This window comes from Sceloporus occidentalis, unplaced genomic scaffold, assembly GCF_023333645.1.
Source record: "Sceloporus occidentalis isolate IW3139 unplaced genomic scaffold, rSceOcc1.0.p SCAF_49, whole genome shotgun sequence".
Classification (NCBI taxonomy): domain Eukaryota; kingdom Metazoa; phylum Chordata; class Lepidosauria; order Squamata; family Phrynosomatidae; genus Sceloporus; species Sceloporus occidentalis.
This window is the reverse complement of record NW_028317029.1, coordinates 7,572,938-7,593,671: the sequence shown is the minus strand read 5'-3', so window position 1 is coordinate 7,593,671 and position 20,734 is coordinate 7,572,938. Positions and strand designations below refer to the sequence as shown.

At 39.6% G+C, this 20,734-nt stretch overlaps 1 protein-coding gene and 3 non-coding genes across 4 annotated transcripts in view; all 4 read right to left on the bottom strand.

Moving 5' to 3' along the window:
- Positions 1 to 20,734, bottom strand: part of LOC149289000 (microtubule-associated tumor suppressor candidate 2-like) — a 129,396-nt gene that overhangs the window by 37,109 nt on the left and 71,553 nt on the right. The gene's annotated exons all lie outside the window — the stretch shown is intronic.
- Positions 3,208 to 3,281, bottom strand: TRNAI-AAU (transfer RNA isoleucine (anticodon AAU)). The gene has a single exon. It is a non-coding gene; the product is annotated as a tRNA-Ile (tRNA).
- On the bottom strand, positions 19,705 to 19,778 carry TRNAT-AGU (transfer RNA threonine (anticodon AGU)). The gene has a single exon. It is a non-coding gene; the product is annotated as a tRNA-Thr (tRNA).
- On the bottom strand, positions 20,217 to 20,290 carry TRNAT-UGU (transfer RNA threonine (anticodon UGU)). Its single transcript has one exon. It is a non-coding gene; the product is annotated as a tRNA-Thr (tRNA).

Below are 20,734 nucleotides of genomic sequence, written 5' to 3'. Positions count from 1 at the left end.
TTCAAACCTTAGTACTCTATAATGATGTCATTGTTACCAAGTAAACGGATAATATAGGAGTAACACCTTTCCATGTTCACAATAATAATCTGTGCTCTATTATATATTCCCTTAACATAGCTGACTCTCCAATTAATCAATCATCAGCTAGTCACTATATTTCAATGTTTTACAAACCTGTTTATATAACATTAAATATTTAACAAAAAATTCATAAAGTGCTAATGTATAGTATCCATCCTAAAATAGTCATAATACTCTCAAATCTCTTAAAGTGTAATAACAGTGTTAATATATCCTTTACAATAATCATAATTATTAAGTACATAAATTCGCTCAATACCTGAGCAAATCATTATAAATCTGTGCTTTAAATATCCACTTTATATATGATATATAATAATATAATATAATTTATATAATTTCATTATGTGCATAGTGTATCACCTTTAAGAAAAAGTACAAAAAAACACTAGTAATCTATAATAATCTTAATATTACCAAGTAGATAAGGAATTTAGTAGTATCACCTATATCATATTCAAAAAATGTATAATCTGTGCTCTATTTTGTGTTCGCTTAATGTATCTAACTCTCCAATTCATCAGTCGTAAGGTGCTAGTATATAGCACCTTACAATAATTATTACTGCAATAATTATTACACTAAAACTAAAATTTAAATTTCCTCGATTCATAAGGGGATCCCTATAAATCCGTGCTTTGGGTATCCCCTTTGTATAATATTTATTCCGTGCATAACGTGCATAAAGTGTATAGTATATCAAATTCTAACAACAGAGATACCGTTTCATAGTCTAGTACTCTATAATAATCTTGTTGTTACCAGATAAATAGGTTATATATCAGTATCACCTATACCATATTCAAAATTTAATAATCTGTGCTCTATTTGTGTTTCCTACCAGGATGTTTATTCTGTGCATATAGTACATACTATGTCTTATTCAGAGAAAAAAAAAAAAAAAAAAAAAAAAAAGAAAGGATTTAAGTTCGAGCATAAAAAACCAAATGCAGCTTCAGTTTTATTAAGTGAGTTCTCTTAATTGTGTTCTGTTAATTCTGTTCTTCAGCCTGTGCTAAAAAAGCTTTTGCCTTTTCTGGGTCTTCATAAATATGTTCTTGGTGCCGGAATATGAAGAATAATCTAGTTGGAAAGAGCCATCTGTATGTAATTCCCATCTTCCTCAGAATCATCGTTACGTCAGAGAATTTACGTCTGTTATTTCTTGTTGCCAAGGATAAATCTGAGAACAACAGTAGGTCTTTATATGGGTCCGGAAATTGCCTAGCTCTAGCCGCCTTCATCAATAGATCTGTAATTTTATAGTTATTACAACATATAATCACATCTCTTGGTTTTTCCATATTGGGAAGATTTCTTGGTTTTGGTAGCCTGTGGATGCGCTCAAATGGAAAGTTTCCCAACATATCCTCTTTAATCACTGAGGAGGCCCATTTTTTACAAAATATCTCTAACCGATCGTTAGAGACATCCTCAGGAATACCTCTTATGCGAAGGTTTCTTCTCCTTGATCGATCCTCCATATCTGTAACTTTAATCTCTAAGTTATGCAATTCTGCTTTCAGAAGTTTATTATGTGCATATAGTTGTTCTACCTCATTCCTCAAGGATTGTGTCTCAGTCGACAATCTACTGATATTTTCTGAAATTAAATGAATGTCTTGCTTAAGATCTGACATATTTTCCTTGAGATCAGCTTTAATTTGTTCACGGAGAGTTTCCAAGGATTTTGTTAAACTTTCGTTAAAGGTTAATTCCGTGAAGACAACAGAACTTTCAAGATTAGTTCTCTCAGGAGTTGCCATCAAACCAGGTAACGATTTCCTGAGTATATTCGCAGCTTTTGGGGAATAGTATCCACTTATTGCAGTCATTGCTTTTGTATTAGTACTTTGAAGCTTTTCTTTATCCTTCTCTTTTTCTTTATCCTTTTTCGGCGGCATTATAAAAACGGTATGTGTGATATTCAATGAGTTGATCTATTGCTCAAGAAGTTATAATGGAATATAGCCTTTAAAGCTTAATATAATAATATCCAGCCAATTGATATATTACTCAAGAGATTATAGTCAAATAAAGTCTTTAAAGCTTAATGTAACACCATAGAACATTTGTAGTTTCTGCAGACTCTTCTTATATATATATATATATATTCTTATATCAAAAATTCTCCACTCTCCTTGTTTAAGATTCTTCCTTTCTCAAATTAACTTACAAGGCCTAATATATATCAGCCCTTAATCAGCCTTCAGTTCCATAAATTTCAAAAAGGAAAAAAAAAAAAAAAAGAAAAAATACTCTATAGTGCCTCCATACATCAGGCATCAAAAATCCATCAGAGATCCATCAAATCTGTCTCTGCATCACTCCCACTCTCTTATGACCCTCCAAATCGACTCAAATTGCTTTTATATTTTCTTTTTCCTTTCTTTTCTCCTCTTTTCCCAGCTCCAACCTTCACCTCCTAACAGCCTCACCGCTGACCGCTTCTCCGTTTCAGTGTTTCGATGTTTTCATTCGCCACTCACCGCTCACCGTTCACAGTAGCCGCTCGCCCTCGTTTTCGCCGTTTCACCGCTCACCGCCCTCACCGCTCCCCACCCTGCGCCTCACCGCTCCGCCGCTTCCGCGCTTTACCACCTCACCTCATCTCCTCTCTTCCATGCCGAGATCACTGAGGTCAAGGCTGCTGGGTGCTGGCTTCTGGGTGCTGGCTTCTGGGTGCTGGCTGGCTACTGGGTACTGGGTGCTGGCTGCTGGTGGCTGCTGGCGGCTACTGACGGCTGCAGGCAGCTGCTGGTGGCTGCTGGTGGCTGCTGGCGACTGCTAATGGCTGCAAGCAGCTGCTGGTGGCTGCTGGTAGCTGGTGGGCGCTGATGACTGCTATTTGCTGCCGCAAAAACCGCGGAAAACCGCCGCCGCTAAAAAAGAGAAGAGAGCGCCGATCACGGCTCCCTGCTGCTTCGCGCCATTTCTCGCCCCTCAGCGTTCAACCACACCTCCGGTACGTGCGTCCTACGTCATCTTCCCCCCTGGTTTGTCGGCCTCTGGTCAAAAAAACAGATGGTCATGATTCTTGAAGCCTTTAACTTCTTTAAGAATTAGACTGGACGCAGTCTTCATAGACTAGGCACAAATTCAACAGTGGATGCTCTAAAACTTAGGCACTGCTGAGAGTTGAACTCAGGACCTCCTGTATATTAGACAGGCGCTTTAACCATCTAAGCCACAGCAGCTCAACACTTCCTGGTTTTTCTAAAATTATGGAGTACCCTGCTCTTCAACATTTGACCGATATGTTAGAAAGGAGTAAATCTTACTATGGCAGTAATGATTTGAACTAGCAATGGAAAATTGGGCTGTTTTGTATTATTTTTAGCTGAAACTATTACATTTAAAAGAAACTCACATTCGACGTGGGATGTCATGAATTAAGAATCACAGTATAAAATGATTCAGATATGACACAAACACCTACCAAGAACTCAGTTGTTAGGCTCAGTATAAACAAGAGAATTAGTGTGTTTAACCAGCACCGAATTATAGACGATGAGTAAAAACCTACTGACATCTAGATGGTCATGATTCTTTAAGCCTTTAACTTCTTTTAGAATTAGACTGGACCCAGACTTCATAGACTAGGAACAAATTGTAGAGTGGGTGCTCTAAAAGCTAGGCACTGCTGAGAGGCGAACTCATGATCTCCTGTTTACAAGACAGGTGCTTTAACCATCTAAGCCACAGCGCCTTTTTGGCTGGTTTGGTTTTCAAAACCATGGTCTACCCTGCTCTTCAACATTTGACCAATTTGTTAGAGAAGAACAAATCTTACTATAGCAGTAATGATTTGAACTAGCAATGGAAAATTGGGCTGTTTTGCAGTCTTTTTTGCTGAAACTATTAAATTTAAAAGAAACTCACATGAGAAGTGGGATGTCATGAATTAAGAATCACAGGATAAAATAATTCACAAACGCCACAAACACCTACCAAAAACTCAGATGTTAGGCTCAGTATAAACAAGAGAATTAGTGTGTTTAACCATCATGGGATTATAGACGATGAGTCATAATCCCATGGTCATGATTGTTTAAATCTTTAACTTCTTTAAGAATTAGACTGAACCCAGAGTTCATAGACTAGGCACAAATTCAACAGTGGATGCTCTAAAACTTAGGCACCACTGAGATGCGAACTCAGGATCTTTAGTTTACAAGACAGGCGCTTTAACCATCAAAGCCACAGCACCTTGACGCTTGCTTTGTCTTCTAAAACCATGGAGTACCCTGCTCTTCAACATTTGACCTAAATGTTAGAAAGGAGCAAATCTTACTATGGCAGTAATGATTTGAAATAGCAATGGAAAATTGGGCTGTTTTGTATTATTTTTAGCTTAAACTATTACATTTAAAAAAAACTCACATTCGAAGTTTATTGATACCCTTATATTGCCAATCTTTAAAATCAATATTTTATAACTTTGAATTATAGTTAGTGGAGAGTGAAATTTTATCTCTACTATTATATCTGTGACTTAATTTTTTCCTTACATTTAGCAGATTATTGATTATCGGGTTCACCTCGTGCTTAAGCCATTCATGGTATTTTGAGGGATGAAGCCAGAGAAAAAGTTCTGGGTCCAATTTTCTTTCGTTTTCTTTTTCCATGAGATACCAAGATTTAGGTTTTTTTTAGGTATTAACCAATTACTCATGTGTATTAGCATATTTGAATTGTGATATTTTTCAATATCAACTGCGCCAAGGTCACCTTCCTTTAATTTCCTACATATTAAATTTCTCGCAAGTCTGGGTTTTTTATTTGTCCATATCAACTGGTCTAAAGCTATTTGTAATTCTATCTGATAGAGCCATTGGAATTGACCTGAACAAGTATAACTAGATGGAGAGAATCTAAGATTTAATTGTATTAATACAGCCCCACCATGATATGTGACTGTGTTTCCAGTCTAGAAAATATTTTTTTGTTTTTTTCAATAAGGCTTGATAATTTATTTCCAATATTTGTTCTACCTTCATTGATATAAGAATTCCCAGGTATTCAATCTTCTCACTGTTCCATATCAAAGCATGTTTTTCTGCATTTTTTCCTTTTAATGTTTTATTTACATTAAAGGTGATAGTACCAGATTTAGAAATATTTACTTTATAATTAGAAAGATCTCCATGTCTCTCTATTTCCATAAGTATGTATTCTATAGATACGCTTGGATCTGAGAGCATGAGTATGATATCGTCTGCATAACGGTTCATTTTGACTTCTCCCAAAGAACAAAATGAATCTTTAATTTGATTATTGAATCTTATAAATTGTGCTAAGGGCTCCAAAGAAAGAACATATAATAAAGGGAATAATGGGCATCCCTGTCTAGTTCCATTTTTTTATTTTAAACCATTCTGATGTTTTTTCCATGCCAGTAGTCCTTGTGGAAGGTGTCAAATACAAGGCTACTATATCTAATATCTAATATCCAGAGTTTGTTATGCTCTAAGAACAATATTAGAACTTTCAAGTGATCTTGTTGAATAGAGTTAAAATGCTTGCATTTTAAATGCCCAATGAGTGTCTAGTTTTTTTTAAAAATGTATGATTTGATGGAGTAAATCAAATTGGGCAGGTTCAAAGATGTCCCACAAATAGGACACAGAATGTCCAGATAGTAAAAAAATAACACACAAAATACCACCACAAATTTTTAACAATGGATGGTTGTAAAGTAGTGCATGGAGAGGGATAAAATACCTCATTTGAAATACCCCCGGGTTTCTAGTTTTCAAAAATATATGGTTTAATGGGTGTATATGGAATTGGCCAGCTTGAAGTATGTCCCAAATAGGGCATGGGGCAGAATTTTCAACATGTCCAAATTTTACATTAAAAACTGAATTGCACGTGTCCCAAATGGGACCTATTATCCCCAAAACAACCCGAAAAACCATGCATGGGTGTTATCACTGTACTCAGGAGATGCTACTGAACACATATTGGGGTATTTTGACAGGGTCATTTACCACTTCATACCATACCACTTCATATCTGAAGTAAAATGTTTGGGGGGTAAAAAAGAAAAAGAAAATTACTAAACAAAGTTTGACTAAGGCCGGTAATAGTGCTTGGAAAGAGTTGAAATACTAGCATTTGAAATCCGTTGGGGTGTCTAATTTTCAAACATATATGATTTGATGGGAATAAGTAGCACAAGATGGGAGTATGACCAGATTTGAAAAATGATTTTGAAATAGCAATATGTTACTTCTAATTATTGCCATATAACGTGCAAAAAAAGGAAGAAGAATAAAAATATTGGGTATTTCTTAACTCAGGGCAAATATTATAATCTATTTAGGCAGGTTGTTTATTAGCTTTTGTAGATGGGTGAAATATTTTTCAAGTAGAAGTCAGACAAGGTCATTTTTTTTCTATAGTTTTCACATTTTTTTATAGAAAATCATAAAGCATGATCAAAATAATGGTATCTATAGAAAGCCCTTCTTTGAAATAAATATGTGTGGGTACAGTAAATAAGAAGAAAATTACAGAGCAAGGCAGAAATAAAATCAGCAATTGTCACAAAGGGGTTAAACAGTTCTATATAGCTTCTCTTTTAAGACACCATTCATGATCCAGGAGCACAGATCCTTAGGTTATTAAACATAGTGAATTAAAAGGAAACCAAGCCTAGGAGAAAACAGAAGCTGGAGAGCCTTGTTAGGGTCAGAATGTTAGTTCCACACAGTTTGACCTGGATGAACTTCAGGGACTTGTTTTCATTCAAACGACATGTGGGGGTGTTCTCAAAAGGAGAGGTCCCTGACAATTGTTGGACTCGCCTTTCATTATAGAATTATTATTTTTTTAATTCCCCATAGTAAGGACTATCAAAGAGGTGCAGTAGTAGCAGTAAGGCACTGGGTCTGGGCAGACAAACACTCACACAACTTGTTGGATTCGTCAACCACAGCCATAAACATCCCATGCTTTTTTTTGCTACTTCTACTAATCAGTCATTGATACGTACTCTCCTATACACAGTCCTTTCCACTGTACCTCATCAACAAGCGTCAAAACGGCTTGTAATGGTACCAGAACAGCTTGTAATAGCGTAGGCGAATGGACGAATAAAGATGATGAAACATGAACAGGGAATTTTCATTAAAAGTAAAGTTTATATGAAAATGTATGCACACGTCTACTGAAATAAAATTTTTAAAATAAATTGTCTAATGCACCATTTGTGTTTTGTGCAATTTAGGTCTTTAATACTAGGTGTTATTGTTGCACATAAAAAATAGCAGGTTCTGTTGGTGTTATCAGAAATACATTGATTCAGTAGAGTGTCTCATTTTGTGGAGCTGACTTTCACGTGAGACACAGATTTAGATGTTGAACGATCAATAGGGAACAAAGGCAGTTGGTTGGGCCTTTGCATTCTGAAGCTTCCAAACAAGCTCTTCGTTCGTCATGCTCAGTTGTTTCTTTTCCCTGATCTCTTTCTCTATGTTCTCACGCAGATGGGTGTTTTCAGCAGATAATTGCCTAAAAAACATTAAAGATCAATTTACAAACGTGTCATGTTTCCTATAACCTACATAGTTGTGTCAAAGTGGCCTTATGACCACTGAATACTAGGCATTTGCTTCACTCATAGCCAAGGCTAGGAGAGCTTTCATTTTCTTGAAATTATCAGGACTTATTGACTAGAAATCTGTATCAAATAAACATTAAACAACTTTTTTTTGTAATAAAAGACTATTACACGTTGTTTTATCATTGATATGATGTCTGTGATGCGTTACCGGAATATCCCCTTTGTGTGCACAGAACTATGCATAGGGCACGTGCTCACGCATTTAGACGGGAAGAAGGGAGATTTAGTCTAAGGCGAAGGAAAGAGTTTTGTACAGTAAGAACAATAAGGATGTGGAATTCTCTGCCTGCAGAGGTAGTTTTATCAGAGTCTGTACAGACTATACAACAATTGGATAAATACTTGCAAAAACATAATATTCAGGGTGGTCATTTTTATGGGGAAATAGCTTCTTGATCTGACTGCCATTTTGGTTGTCAAGAAAGGTTTCTTCCCCTTAGTTTGTTGCAAAACTGGAAAGAGCTACAAACTTGATCATTTTTGATACCTCAGCCTCTTTATTGCCCTACTGTACAATCAGCTCTTTGCACTGGCTGCACCCCTTATTATTCCACCCCTGCATAATTTTCTATTTCACTTACCGTGTCACTTCGGTGTTTCTATCAATCTGTGCACTCAGGTCTTCATTTTTCTGCTGAAGAGTTTGGACCTTTTTCTCCAGAATGAAGTTTGTCTCAGCCTATAGCAGAAAACAGATTAATCATTAACTAATCAAATTTCGGTCCTGTTCTGGCCAATTTCCTCACCCTTCCTTAAAACAGCTGCCTGAACCCATCAACAACAATCAGCTACTTAACAAATGGGTAGAGATAAGTTGATGGGGAGGAAAATGAATAAGGATGATTAACATGCATACTTAACTGTAGAAAAGAAAGCGCTGTCACTGAAACTAACACAAGGCAAGGGGATGGGGAGTAAGGAAACTTTGGAAATGCATTAAAAGGAGTGCTGATTAATCCTTCCATGCATTTGCCTTGATAAAAAGGTGCCCCTCAGCTATCATATGCGCTATAGGGATTATGATGACATCAACTGAGGACATTTTGGAAAATATATTTTTGAGAGTTATATTAAGGAAATGAATCAAAAGCAAACATATACATGAGATTCCGTGAAATACCTGAAGCTGCTCTTTAGTGCTCCTCTTTAAAGAGTCTTTCAGCCATGTTATTTTGTCTTTAAGTGAACGATTTTGGAATGTTAGTGTGTCCACCTGGTCCTTAAAAATAAGTGTAACCCCTTTCTGCCCTACTCCTAGCGACAAACGGTAGTTGGCAGAAGTTACATCTTCTTCTGACGCTGACAGGGATCCTGAGCCTCCGCCATAGTTGGGAGAACGGGACATCTTCTTCTAACACAGTGCCTCCACTCAGTGCAACTTCTATTTATAGGAAACCCACCCCACTGAGTAGATGAGTACCCTCCACTTAATAAAACCTCAAAGACATGAAATAAGTACAGACATGGAAATACAGGCTGTATTGTGGTTAAAGAGATACACATGTAACAGCAGAAATAAACATGCAGTTCCTGGCTAATGTGCAATGATAATAAGTCCCTGGTATAGGAATAATACAGTCACAAGAGTCTTTAGCAGCAGGAATGCAGCCAATAAACTTCCCTTAATAACATGGAAAAAAAACTGTTTAAACAGTTATAAACTCATGGGTACCTGCAGGTAATTTATGTGCACAACGTTGGGGCCCTTAGATGTTGGTAGCGCTACCCAGATACAATGAGGAAAAAGTCTGAAGTAATCTCTGAAGATAGTGCCTTTGAATGACACCTGTAACTGTAGATATCTCCACTTCTAACAAACAAGGAAAACTGGCTAGGTGCAGATTCCCCTGGTCCTTGACAAGGCTGTGAGTGCACCTTACCAGAAATATCCAGAAGTCCAGCAAAATGGAGGGCAGGAGCAGGATAGCAATCCTTTCTCTTCCTTTTGCTGACAGACTGTGAAAACTGCAGAAAGTTCCAGATGTCTGCAGGGAGCTGAACATAAAATGACAGTCTTCTAACTCTTGTACTTGCAGTGCATTAGACCTCCCTTGCTTCTATTTCAATGTCCCAGCAGAAGTGGATAATCAGGGGAAAAAAACAGTAGGAATACACTTTCTTTCTGCAGAGCCAGAGAACATGGCTTCACCCCTGTCCTCTTCTTCTTGCCACTCCAGCCCCTCCCTCCTCCTTACATGACATGTTAAAAGGGCAAAGTTCAAAATCACCAACTTAAAGCAAACAGCAAAATATAGCAGTCTGTTACATCCTCCCCTCTGTAAAATTCTTGCCTTCCACTGGCAAGAGCAATCTATCATACGGTTTTACAAGATGGTACAACAAAATCTAATACAAGGAAGTTCTATCATTCAATATTTCAGTCAAAACATGCAATACATTGATTAATTTAGTGCAAGTGTGGGGGTCCTGAGAATAGGTGGGTTGCCCAATGGTATCATAGGTCAAGAATCTTGGGGGTCTCCTATTTCTTCTGCATCTCCCCAGGTTGCTCTGTGGTTGCCCAGATCCTTCCATAGAGTTAGAGTCCCTGACTGGTGGATGGGGAACAAAGCTGGGACTCTCAGCATTCAATCCGGATGAGGAGGAAGAAGGAGAGGGAGTAGAGGTAGGAGGCACCGACTGTGTTTCTGGCACTGTCCACCAATCTCTTTCAGGGCTGGAAGCAGTAGCTTCTTTTTTATCAGTAGTTTGCGATGTCCCACTGGGACCTTCTCCAGGGTTGTCTGAGTCAGTTTCTGAAAGAGGCTGTATGCTAGAATTTGTATTGGCTTCACCAGTGTCTTCCTCAGAACTAGAATTTTCATCAGAGAAGGCAATAGGTAATAGGTGATTTCTATGCCAAGCTTTGATCCTACCCTCAGGCCCTTTGATTCGATACACAGGAATTCCGGGAACTTTGGAAATAACCTCAAAGAGAGTATCTCTCCAGCGATCTGCTAATTTATGCTTCCCTGGAACTCCCAGGTTTCTCAAGAGTACTTTATCTCCAGGTTGGATGTCTTTGTAACGTACTTTGAAGTCATATCTCCGCTTGTTATTTTCATTAATCTTGTCGGTAGCTCGCTCAGCCAACTCATAGGCCCTCTGTAAACTCTCTTTCAGATTCCTAACATATTGATTATGAGAAGTATGGCTCATACCATCAGAAGACACTCCTAAACGGATATCAATGGGCAACCTTGCCTCCCGGCCAAACATCAGAAAGTAAGGAGAAAACCCAGTGGATTCATGTCTGGACCAGTAGAGTCAGGTTCGATGCATAGGAAGTCCATACATACTAAGTCCATAGGGCCAGAACTTGTTAGGTGACCCATGGGGGCAGCACGAGTAGGCAAAGTCTTCCGCTGGATGCATCTTCTGCACCTTCGGCAATACATCTCCACAGACTCTCTCATGTAAGGCCAGTAGAATCGATCCTGGATTAGGCCGAAAGTCTTATCAATTCCTAAATGGCCATGGAGGTCATGTAGGGATCTGAGCACCATTCCTCTGAACTTTTGGGGAAGAACCAACTGTTTTCGACCAGGGTGATCATGGTATTGTATGACTCTGAATAGGATTCCATTCTCAATACAGAATCGACTCCACTCCCTTTTAAAATGGGTTTGTAGTTCGACAGGCAATTTCTTTACATACTTGAAATCCTGCTTTTCCACAGCTTTTATGAGATGGCCGATTACTGGGTCTTGAGCTTGAGCTTGTTTTTTCTCATCTAAGCTGATAACAGACCATTCAGGGATAGTAATTGGAAGGCACATGGCTTCAGGAATTGCCTTGGGTGTGTAACTAAGAGAATCAATATATCTTAACTCAGAAAAATTGACCCATCCATCTTCCACAATAGAGGTCTGACATAGGGCTCTGACTCCTGGGCCTGGAATCTCAACCCACTCCTCATCTTCTTTGGTAACAGGTAATCCAGGCCTCCTAGATAGAGCATCTGCTCCCACATTTTTAGGACCTGGCTTGTATTTTAAAGAGAAATCATAGTTAGATAGGGCTGCTAGCCACCGGTGTCCTGTGGCATCCAACTTAGCTGTGGTTAAGATGTAGGTGAGAGGGTTATTGTCTGTCCTCACTTCAAACTGGGCACCATACAAATAGTCATGCAATTTGTCCACAATAGCCCATTTCAGAGCAAGAAACTCCAACTTGTGTACTGGGTAGTTCTTTTCACTTCCAGTAAGACTCCGACTAATATATGCTGCTGGCCTTAGGCCTTCAGGGTACGCCTGATGGAGAACCCCTCCTAGTCCTTCAAAACTTGCATCTACATGGAGAATATATGACATATTGGGATCAGCATAAGCTAATACAGGTGCTTCAGTCATCTTTCTCTTGAGCAGTTGGAAAGCCTCTTCACAATCCGGAGTCCATTTCACTCCGATAGGTTCCTTGGAGTGAGCAGTCCTTTGCGCTCCCTTCCTAGAGTCCCCTTTCAGGAGGTCATGGAGGCTTCGGGCTATCTTTGAATAGCCTTCTACAAAACGGCGGTAGTAGCCACAAAATCCCAAGAAGGAACGCAATTCTTCAATGCTGTTGGGCCTAGGCCAGTTGACAACAGCTTCTACTTTGGCTGGGTCTGTGGCAACACCATCTGCTGATACAATGTGCCCAACATATGTCACAGAAGTCTGGGCAAATTTACACTTATCAAGAGACAACTTCAGGCGATCCAATACTTTTAATAGTCGTTTCTCATGCTCTTCAGGGGTTCTTCCAAACACAATTATATCGTCCAGATAAACTAGACATTCCCTAGGGCTCATATCTCCTAGAGTTCTCTCCATCAATCGCTGAAAAGTTGCAGGAGCTCCGGTAACGCCTTGAGGCATGCGAGTAAATTGGAAGAATCCTAAAGGGCAAATAAAAGCTGTTTTTTCTTGATCCTCCACCTTCATAGGGACCTGATAGTATCCAGAGCGTAGGTCTAAGACACTGAACCACCGGCTGCCATTCAAGGCATTCAAAAGATCTTCTATTCTTGGCAAGGTATATTGATCAGGAATAGTTCTCTTGTTCAGTGTACGGTAATCAATACAAAGACGTACTGACCCATTTTTCTTTCTGACCACTACTATAGGTGATGCATATGGGCTTCTTGATTCTTGGATGATTCCTGCTTCCTCCATCTCATGAAGGATATCTCTTACATCCTCAATGTCTCGAGGAGCTATCCTTCGAGATCTCTCTCTAAATGGGGTAGAATCATTTAGCCGAATGGCGTGCTGGGCACTCATGGCACATCCTACATCCATATCCCCTTTAGAGAAAACTTCTTCCCTAGCCTGAAGGGCCCTTTGTAGTCTATCTTTCCATTCTGCAGGTAGACTGGTACCTTCTAAATCAAATTTCAACTCTGGAAGAGAATCTTGGCTCAATCCAACTGAAATGGGCCTTACTTCTTCCAAAAGATGGATAACTCCCAGCTTCTGGCAATGTTCTATGCGTACACCAGTTGGTGACCGATTGTGAATGGTTACTGCAAACACATCAATTTTTTTTCTTCTCCAGTCTTTTACCTCGGGCATGATAGTCCAGCCTTTAGTTGAATCCTCTTCAGGAAGAGACTCTAGACAAAACTGACACTCCCCAGATAGCATTCCTTCCCGTAAAACTGCAACAGCAGTAATGGATTTCATTTCCCCTGGTTGAAGGTCAACAGGCATTGGTCCCCAATAATGGAACTGACCTGTTCCGGCTTCAAGGGCTAGTCGGTGACACTCTTGCCTCAGAGCTGGTTCTAGTTCATTCAATTTGTTTAAGCAGGAATTTCCCATTTCCTTCAAGTAAACTCGAAACACATCTCTCACCATCTGAGTATTAGTCCCCAATATGATGGGAACCCCAGGACGACTTCGATTTGGGCACACCAAAGCCTCCACTAGCATAGGGCATTCTTTCCCAGTGTCCAATTGAGGGATCACAATCTGTACTTTAATTACGCCCTCGACGGGGTAAGCTTGAGAACCCAGCCCCCACAATTTCACATCATTAGCTGGTGATATTGGTAAATGGCTTAGATGCTCCTCATAGAAGGACCGGAAGACTATTGTTACTTGAGATCCAGTGTCGAGGAGGGCAAAAGAAGGGATGCCTTCAATCACAAGAGATACAAGGGATTTTGGCCCTACTCTAGGATTCTCAACCAAGTGGTTACCAGAGAACTTCTTCCTTCCAAACCATCTATTCTTCAAGCGTCTGCCACATGCAGGGCCTGGGTCAACAACTAGGCCCTCTGCAAAAAGAGAATCCTTCAAGGGACATTTGGTAGAGATATGTCCCACTTGCCCACAGCTAAAACATTTAAATTCTCCTTTCTTCCCTGGCTGAGGAGAGATTTGAGAACTCTTTTTAGAGCTTTGAACTATGGTTTCTTCATTGTTTAATACACCTGTTGGTAATTTTGTCTTAGGTGTTTTCTGGGTTTCATGTGATGATGATTTCGCTATGCCTTCCTGATGTTTTGGATATGGTCAAATTGTTTATGTATTATTTTGGCTTCTTTCATTGTTTCAGCATAATCCAACAATCCCTTAGCGCGTAGAAGGCTGACCAAAGCTGTAGCTATAGGATCATTTGGTAAAGTTCCTCTTAGGATTTGCCTCCTCCTGTATTCATCAAACTGATCTGATGTGATAACAGCCTTCTCAAACAACTTCCCTAGCATTAATTCTAATCGTATGAGATAGGAAGTGAGGGTTTCCTTCTCCTGTTGAACTGTGGCAGCATATTGTAAACGGAGCTCCTCCTCTTCACTCTCCTCACCATAAGTATGGTCTAACACCTTTAAAAGATCATCAGCAGGAGAATTTGGGAAGCGTAGTAGGTGATACTTTATTAATTCTAATGCAGAAGATCTCAGGCCTTTGATCAACCTCAGTCGTTTGGACTCTTCAGTACAAGTCCACTCCTTTAGTGCTTGGGTTACATTACTCTTCCACAGGACAAATCCTTCTTCCCCAGCTGGCACCGGCATAATTCCAGAGAAAGTTTTAAGTCTTTTGTAGTTATGCTCATTAGATGCTTGGACCACACTTTTAGATAACTGGGTTAAGACTTCAGTTAGGGAGAGGCTCTCTGTCTTCTGACTTGTGGGAACATTAGGAAGCCTCCTATGGGTCCTGCTCGTTCTGGGCAGTTCCAAACACTGTTGTGCATGTTCATCACTGTCTTCTGTTTCAGTGTCAGTCATAATTACTCTCCTAGGCGGAATACAAAATATGTGATCACTGTCCCCATCATTGGGGTCACTTTCATCTTCTGACTCATCTTGAGCAAAAATCAAAGGACTTCCGGGGAGCTGAGTCTTTGGCAACTGTAAATAATTAGGACAATCTTCTTTATTTAGCGGCCTATGACCCTTTACTAGAGCAACAGCAAGTCCCGACTTCTCATCCTTCTGTGTCTGTATAAGACGGAATTTCTCCAACCCTTGTATCTGTCGAATGGCATCATCAAAACATTTTCTCTCCAGATTGAGAGGCATGTTACACACAGCTACAACTTGGTTAGGGGGAATTGATTTCTTCCTGGCCCAGTCCCTGACTTCTTTGGGGCTGAGACATTGGATTTTTTTTTTAACAATTTTGCAGTCCCGACTCCTCTCAGCAGTGCCTCCATCTGTAACCCCTTTCTGCCCTACTCCTAGCGACAAACGGTAGTTGGCAGAAGTTACATCTTCTTCTGACGCTGACAGGGATCCTGAGCCTCCGCCATAGTTGGGAGAACGGGACATCTTCTTCTAACACAGTGCCTCCACTCAGTGCAACTTCTATTTATAGGAAACCCACCCCACTGAGTAGATGAGTACCCTCCACTTAATAAAACCTCAAAGACATGAAATAAGTACAGACATGGAAATACAGGCTGTATTGTGGTTAAAGAGATACACATGTAACAGCAGAAATAAACATGCAGTTCCTGGCTAATGTGCAATGATAATAAGTCCCTGGTATAGGAATAATACAGTCACAAGAGTCTTTAGCAGCAGGAATGCAGCCAATAAACTTCCCTTAATAACATGGAAAAAAAACTGTTTAAACAGTTATAAACTCATGGGTACCTGCAGGTAATTTATGTGCACAACGTTGGGGCCCTTAGATGTTGGTAGCGCTACCCAGATACAATGAGGAAAAAGTCTGAAGTAATCTCTGAAGATAGTGCCTTTGAATGACACCTGTAACTGTAGATATCTCCACTTCTAACAAACAAGGAAAACTGGCTAGGTGCAGATTCCCCTGGTCCTTGACAAGGCTGTGAGTGCACCTTACCAGAAATATCCAGAAGTCCAGCAAAATGGAGGGCAGGAGCAGGATAGCAATCCTTTCTCTTCCTTTTGCTGACAGACTGTGAAAACTGCAGAAAGTTCCAGATGTCTGCAGGGAGCTGAACATAAAATGACAGTCTTCTAACTCTTGTACTTGCAGTGCATTAGACCTCCCTTGCTTCTATTTCAATGTCCCAGCAGAAGTGGATAATCAGGGAAAAAAAACAGTAGGAATACACTTTCTTTCTGCAGAGCCAGAGAACATGGCTTCACCCCTGTCCTCTTCTTCTTGCCACTCCAGCCCCTCCCTCCTCCTTACATGACATGTTAAAAGGGCAAAGTTCAAAATCACCAACTTAAAGCAAACAGCAAAATATAGCAGTCTGTTACATAAGCAAACAAACAATCATATATTTTTAAAAACTAGACACCCCAAGGTATTTGAAATGCTGGTATTTTAACCCTTTCCATGCACTGATTTTACCACCAGCCTTTGTGAAACCTTATGGTAGTAAACATTTTTTGTATTTTTTTCACACACGTTGTACTTCAGATATAACTGTATCGCTCCTGGTATATGTCCGTGTCGAACAACACCCCAATATGTGTTCAGTAACATCTCCAGTGATACCCCCCAAGCATGGGTTTGTTTAGTTATTTGGGAGGTAAAAGGCCACCTTTGTGAGCTGTGTATTTTTTTGCCATTTAGACATCTGATCCTACTGCCCCCATGTCCCATATTTGGGACATCTTTGAACCCGGCCAATTCAATTTACTCCCTTAAATCATACATTTTTTAACCCCTTAACGACAATCTACGTACATGTACGGGGTTGCCGTGCAACGAGATAACGACAATGCCCGTATATGTACGGGCTGCCGTTAAATAGCTGCATCGCCGAGATCGCGCCATTTTCGCCGCGATCGGCGGCTTTGCAGCATCCACGGAAGCCTCACAAGTGAGGCTGACCGTGGATCGGTGGAGGAAAGCCTTCCCCGGAAGAAAAATGGCCGCCTAAAACAGCTTAGGAAGCGATCGAAATATATGATTTGATGGGGTAAATTGCATTGGCCGGCTTCAAAGATACCCAAAATGGCACATGGGGGGAAGAATTACCAGATTTGGAAAAAAAGGTTTTGAAATAGCAAAACGCTACCTGTACTTATTGCCCCATAACGTGCAGAAAAAAGCAAAAAAACATAAAAACATTGGGTATTTCTAAACTCAGGACAAATAGTAGAATCTATTTAGCAGGTTTTTTCATTCGTTTTTGCAGATGAGTAAAAGTTTTTTGTTTAAAAAGTGAGAAAAAGTAATTTTTTTACAAAAAATCCACATATTTTATCATTTTTTTATAGTAAATTAGATGATATAATAAAAGAAAGCCCTGTTTGTCCTGAAAAAAACAATATATATCTGTGGGAGCACGGAATGAGAAGAAAAGAAGAAAATCACAGCTAAACAGTAACACAGAAAAACGTTAAAAGAGCCATTGTCCCGCAATATACTACGAGTAATAACCCCTATTGTCCTTAAGGGGTTAATACTAGACACCCTATGGGCATTTGTAATGCCAATATTTTAACTCTTTCCATGCTGGAATTTTTGTGAAGATAAAGAATTGTAGGACTTGCTTATTGAAAACTTTTTTTTTTTGCCGACAGTGGAGATTTTTACATGTTACCATGTTTTTTTTACATTTTTTTAACATTTTTGAACAATAATTTTGTAAAAAATGTTTTACATTTTTTAAAAAAAATTTGTTTTTTTTTTACTCATCACAGATTAGTGAGCTGGGCTCCATTGACCTTGGATGGTTTGATGCAGTACCTGAAGGAGAAGCTTGAGAGTTCTCAAGAGGGTCTGGATAGACCCTCTGTAAACTCATTCAGTTTTCTATTGCTCATGCCATCCTGTGAATGACGGCAATGTCATTTACAGGATGGCACTTGTGGTTGCTCTTCAGAGCAATCACAAGGCTATTGGGGTAGGGGAGTAGTGTTACTGACATGCCTCGATATCGAGTCATGTCAGCAACACAGTTTATGCTTAAGGGTCTCCTGTTTACTAGACAGGCGCTTTAACCATCTAAGCCAGCGCGCCTTGATGGCTGCTTTAGTTTTCAAAACCATGGTCTACCCTGCTCTTCAACATTTGACCAATTTGTTAGAGAAGAACAAATCTTACTATAGCAGTAATGATTTGAAGTAGCAATGGAAAATTGGGCTGTTTTGCAGTCTTTTTAGCTGAAACTATTAAATTTAAAAAAAACTTGCATGAGAAGTAGGATGTCATGAATTAAGAATCACAGGATAAAATAATTCACAAATGCCACAAACACCTACCAAGAACTCAGATGTTAGGCTCAATATAAACAAGAGAATTAGTCTGTTTAACCAGCAAGGGATTATAGACGATGAGAAAAAATCTGCTGAGATCTAGATGATAATGATTCTTAAAGCCTTTAACTTCTTTTAGAATTAGACTGGACCCAGTCTATATAGACTAGGCACAAATTAAACAGTGGATGTTCTGAAATTCCGGCACTGCTGAGATTGGAACTCAGGATCTCCAGACCAGCCCCGGAGCAAGAAATAGGTGTAGGGGCACCATGACCGGGGAAGGAACGAGGAGCACCCCATGACCTAACAAGGGGTTAAAATATTGGTTAGATACATACATCCTCTGTGACTGCTTGGCCCCTGTGTGAACTTTTGCCCCCACACTCTGAATGTTCAGGAACAGGAAGAAGGGGAGGGCACTGGGTGTCATCAACTTAATAAATTTGGGAACCTGCTCACAGATGAGCTTGTAGGTTTTTTAAGTAGGCGAAATTCCCACCCTCCCTTCCATCTTTTTCTTTTGTTATATCGTCTTGTGTGGCGGTTGGTGTTTACATTTTGGTCATTGTTAATATGTGGTTGGCTGGTTCGGTGCTTGAGACAACTATCTAAGGTATGGTTGTACTCGTGGTGCACATGCCTCAGGGCGGAAGTGCAGAACACTCCCTGGGCGCCTTGCTCAGGTGATACGTTGGGTGACGTGTGGTTGCTGGGCTTTGGACGCCGGCAGCCTCTACAGGTGACGTGGTTTGTTACGCCCTTACCAGCCCTATAGATATACGGTGTTATATGGTTGGCTTGTAGCCAAGAATTTGTGGTTTATAACGTTTAAGAAATATGATAATGAGTGTCACGGTTGGGGATAATACCAGGATTTTTGACCGTGGCCAAATTTATCCAAAATCGAACAATAAAGCAATTTTAATTACATACATTGTCTATGTGTCTTATTTGGGGAATGGGGCCAAAGTTGACGATACTAAGGTCATGTTTTCGAAACAAGCGCTTTAACCAACTAAGCCACAGCGCCTTGACTTCTGTGTGTTTTTCCAGTCTTTTTAGCTGAAACTATTACATTTAAAAGAAACTCACATGAGAAGTGGGATGTCATGAATTAAGAATCACAGGATAATATGATTCAGATTTGCCACAAACACCTACCAAGAACTCAGATGTTATTCTCGGTATAAACAAGAGAATTAGTGTGTTTAACCAGCAAGGGATTATAGACGATGAGAAAAAATCTACTGAGATCAAGATGGTCATGATTCTTGAAGCCTTTAACTTCTTTAAGAATTAGACTGGACGTGGTCTTCAGAGACTAGGCACAAATGCAACAGTGGATGCTCTAAAACTTAGGCACTGCTGAGATTTGAACTCAGGATCTCCTGTTTACTAGACAGGTGCTTTAACCATCCAAGCCACAGTGCCTCAAAACCTGCTTGTTTTTCTAAGATTATGTAGTACCCTGCTCTTCAACATTTAACTGATATGTTAGAAAGGAGCAAATCTTACTATGGCAGTAATGATTTGAACTAGCAATGGAAAATTGGGCTGTTTTGTATTATTTGTAGCTGAAACTATTACATTTAAAAGAAACTCACATTCGAAGTGGTATGTCATGAATTAAGAATCACAGGATAAAATGATTCAGATATGCCACAAACACCTACCAAGAACTCAGTTGTTAGGCTCAGTATAAACAAGAGAATTAGTGTGTTTAACCAGCACGGGATTATAGACCATGAGTAAAAACCTACTGACATCTAGATGGTCATGATTCTTTAAGGCTTTAACTTCTTTTAGAATTAGACTGGACCCAGACTTCATAGACTAGGCACAAATTGAAGAGTGGGTGCTCTAAAAGCTAGACACTGCTGAGAGTCGAACTCAGGATCTCCTGCTCACAAGACAGGCGCTTTAACCATCTAAGCCACAGAGCCTTGTTGACTGTTTTGGTTTTCAAAACCATGGTCTACCCTGCTCTTCAACATTTGACCAATTTGTTAGAGAAGAACAAATCTTACTATAGCAGTAATGATTTGAACTAGCAATGGAAAATTGGGCTGTTTTGCAGTCTTTTTTGCTGAAACTATTAAATTTAATAGAAACTCATATGAGAAGTGGGGTGTCATGAATTAAAAATCACAGGATAAGATGATTCAGATATGCCACAAACACCTACCAAGAACTCAGATTTTAGGCTCAGTATCAATAAGAGAATTAGTGTGTTTAATCAGCACGGGATAATAGACGATGAGAAAAAATCTACTGAAATTTAGATGGTCATGATTCTTGAAGCCTTTAACTTCTTTAAGAATTGGACTGGACGCAGTCTTCATAGACTAGGCACAAATTCAACAATGGATGCTCTAAAACTCAGGTAC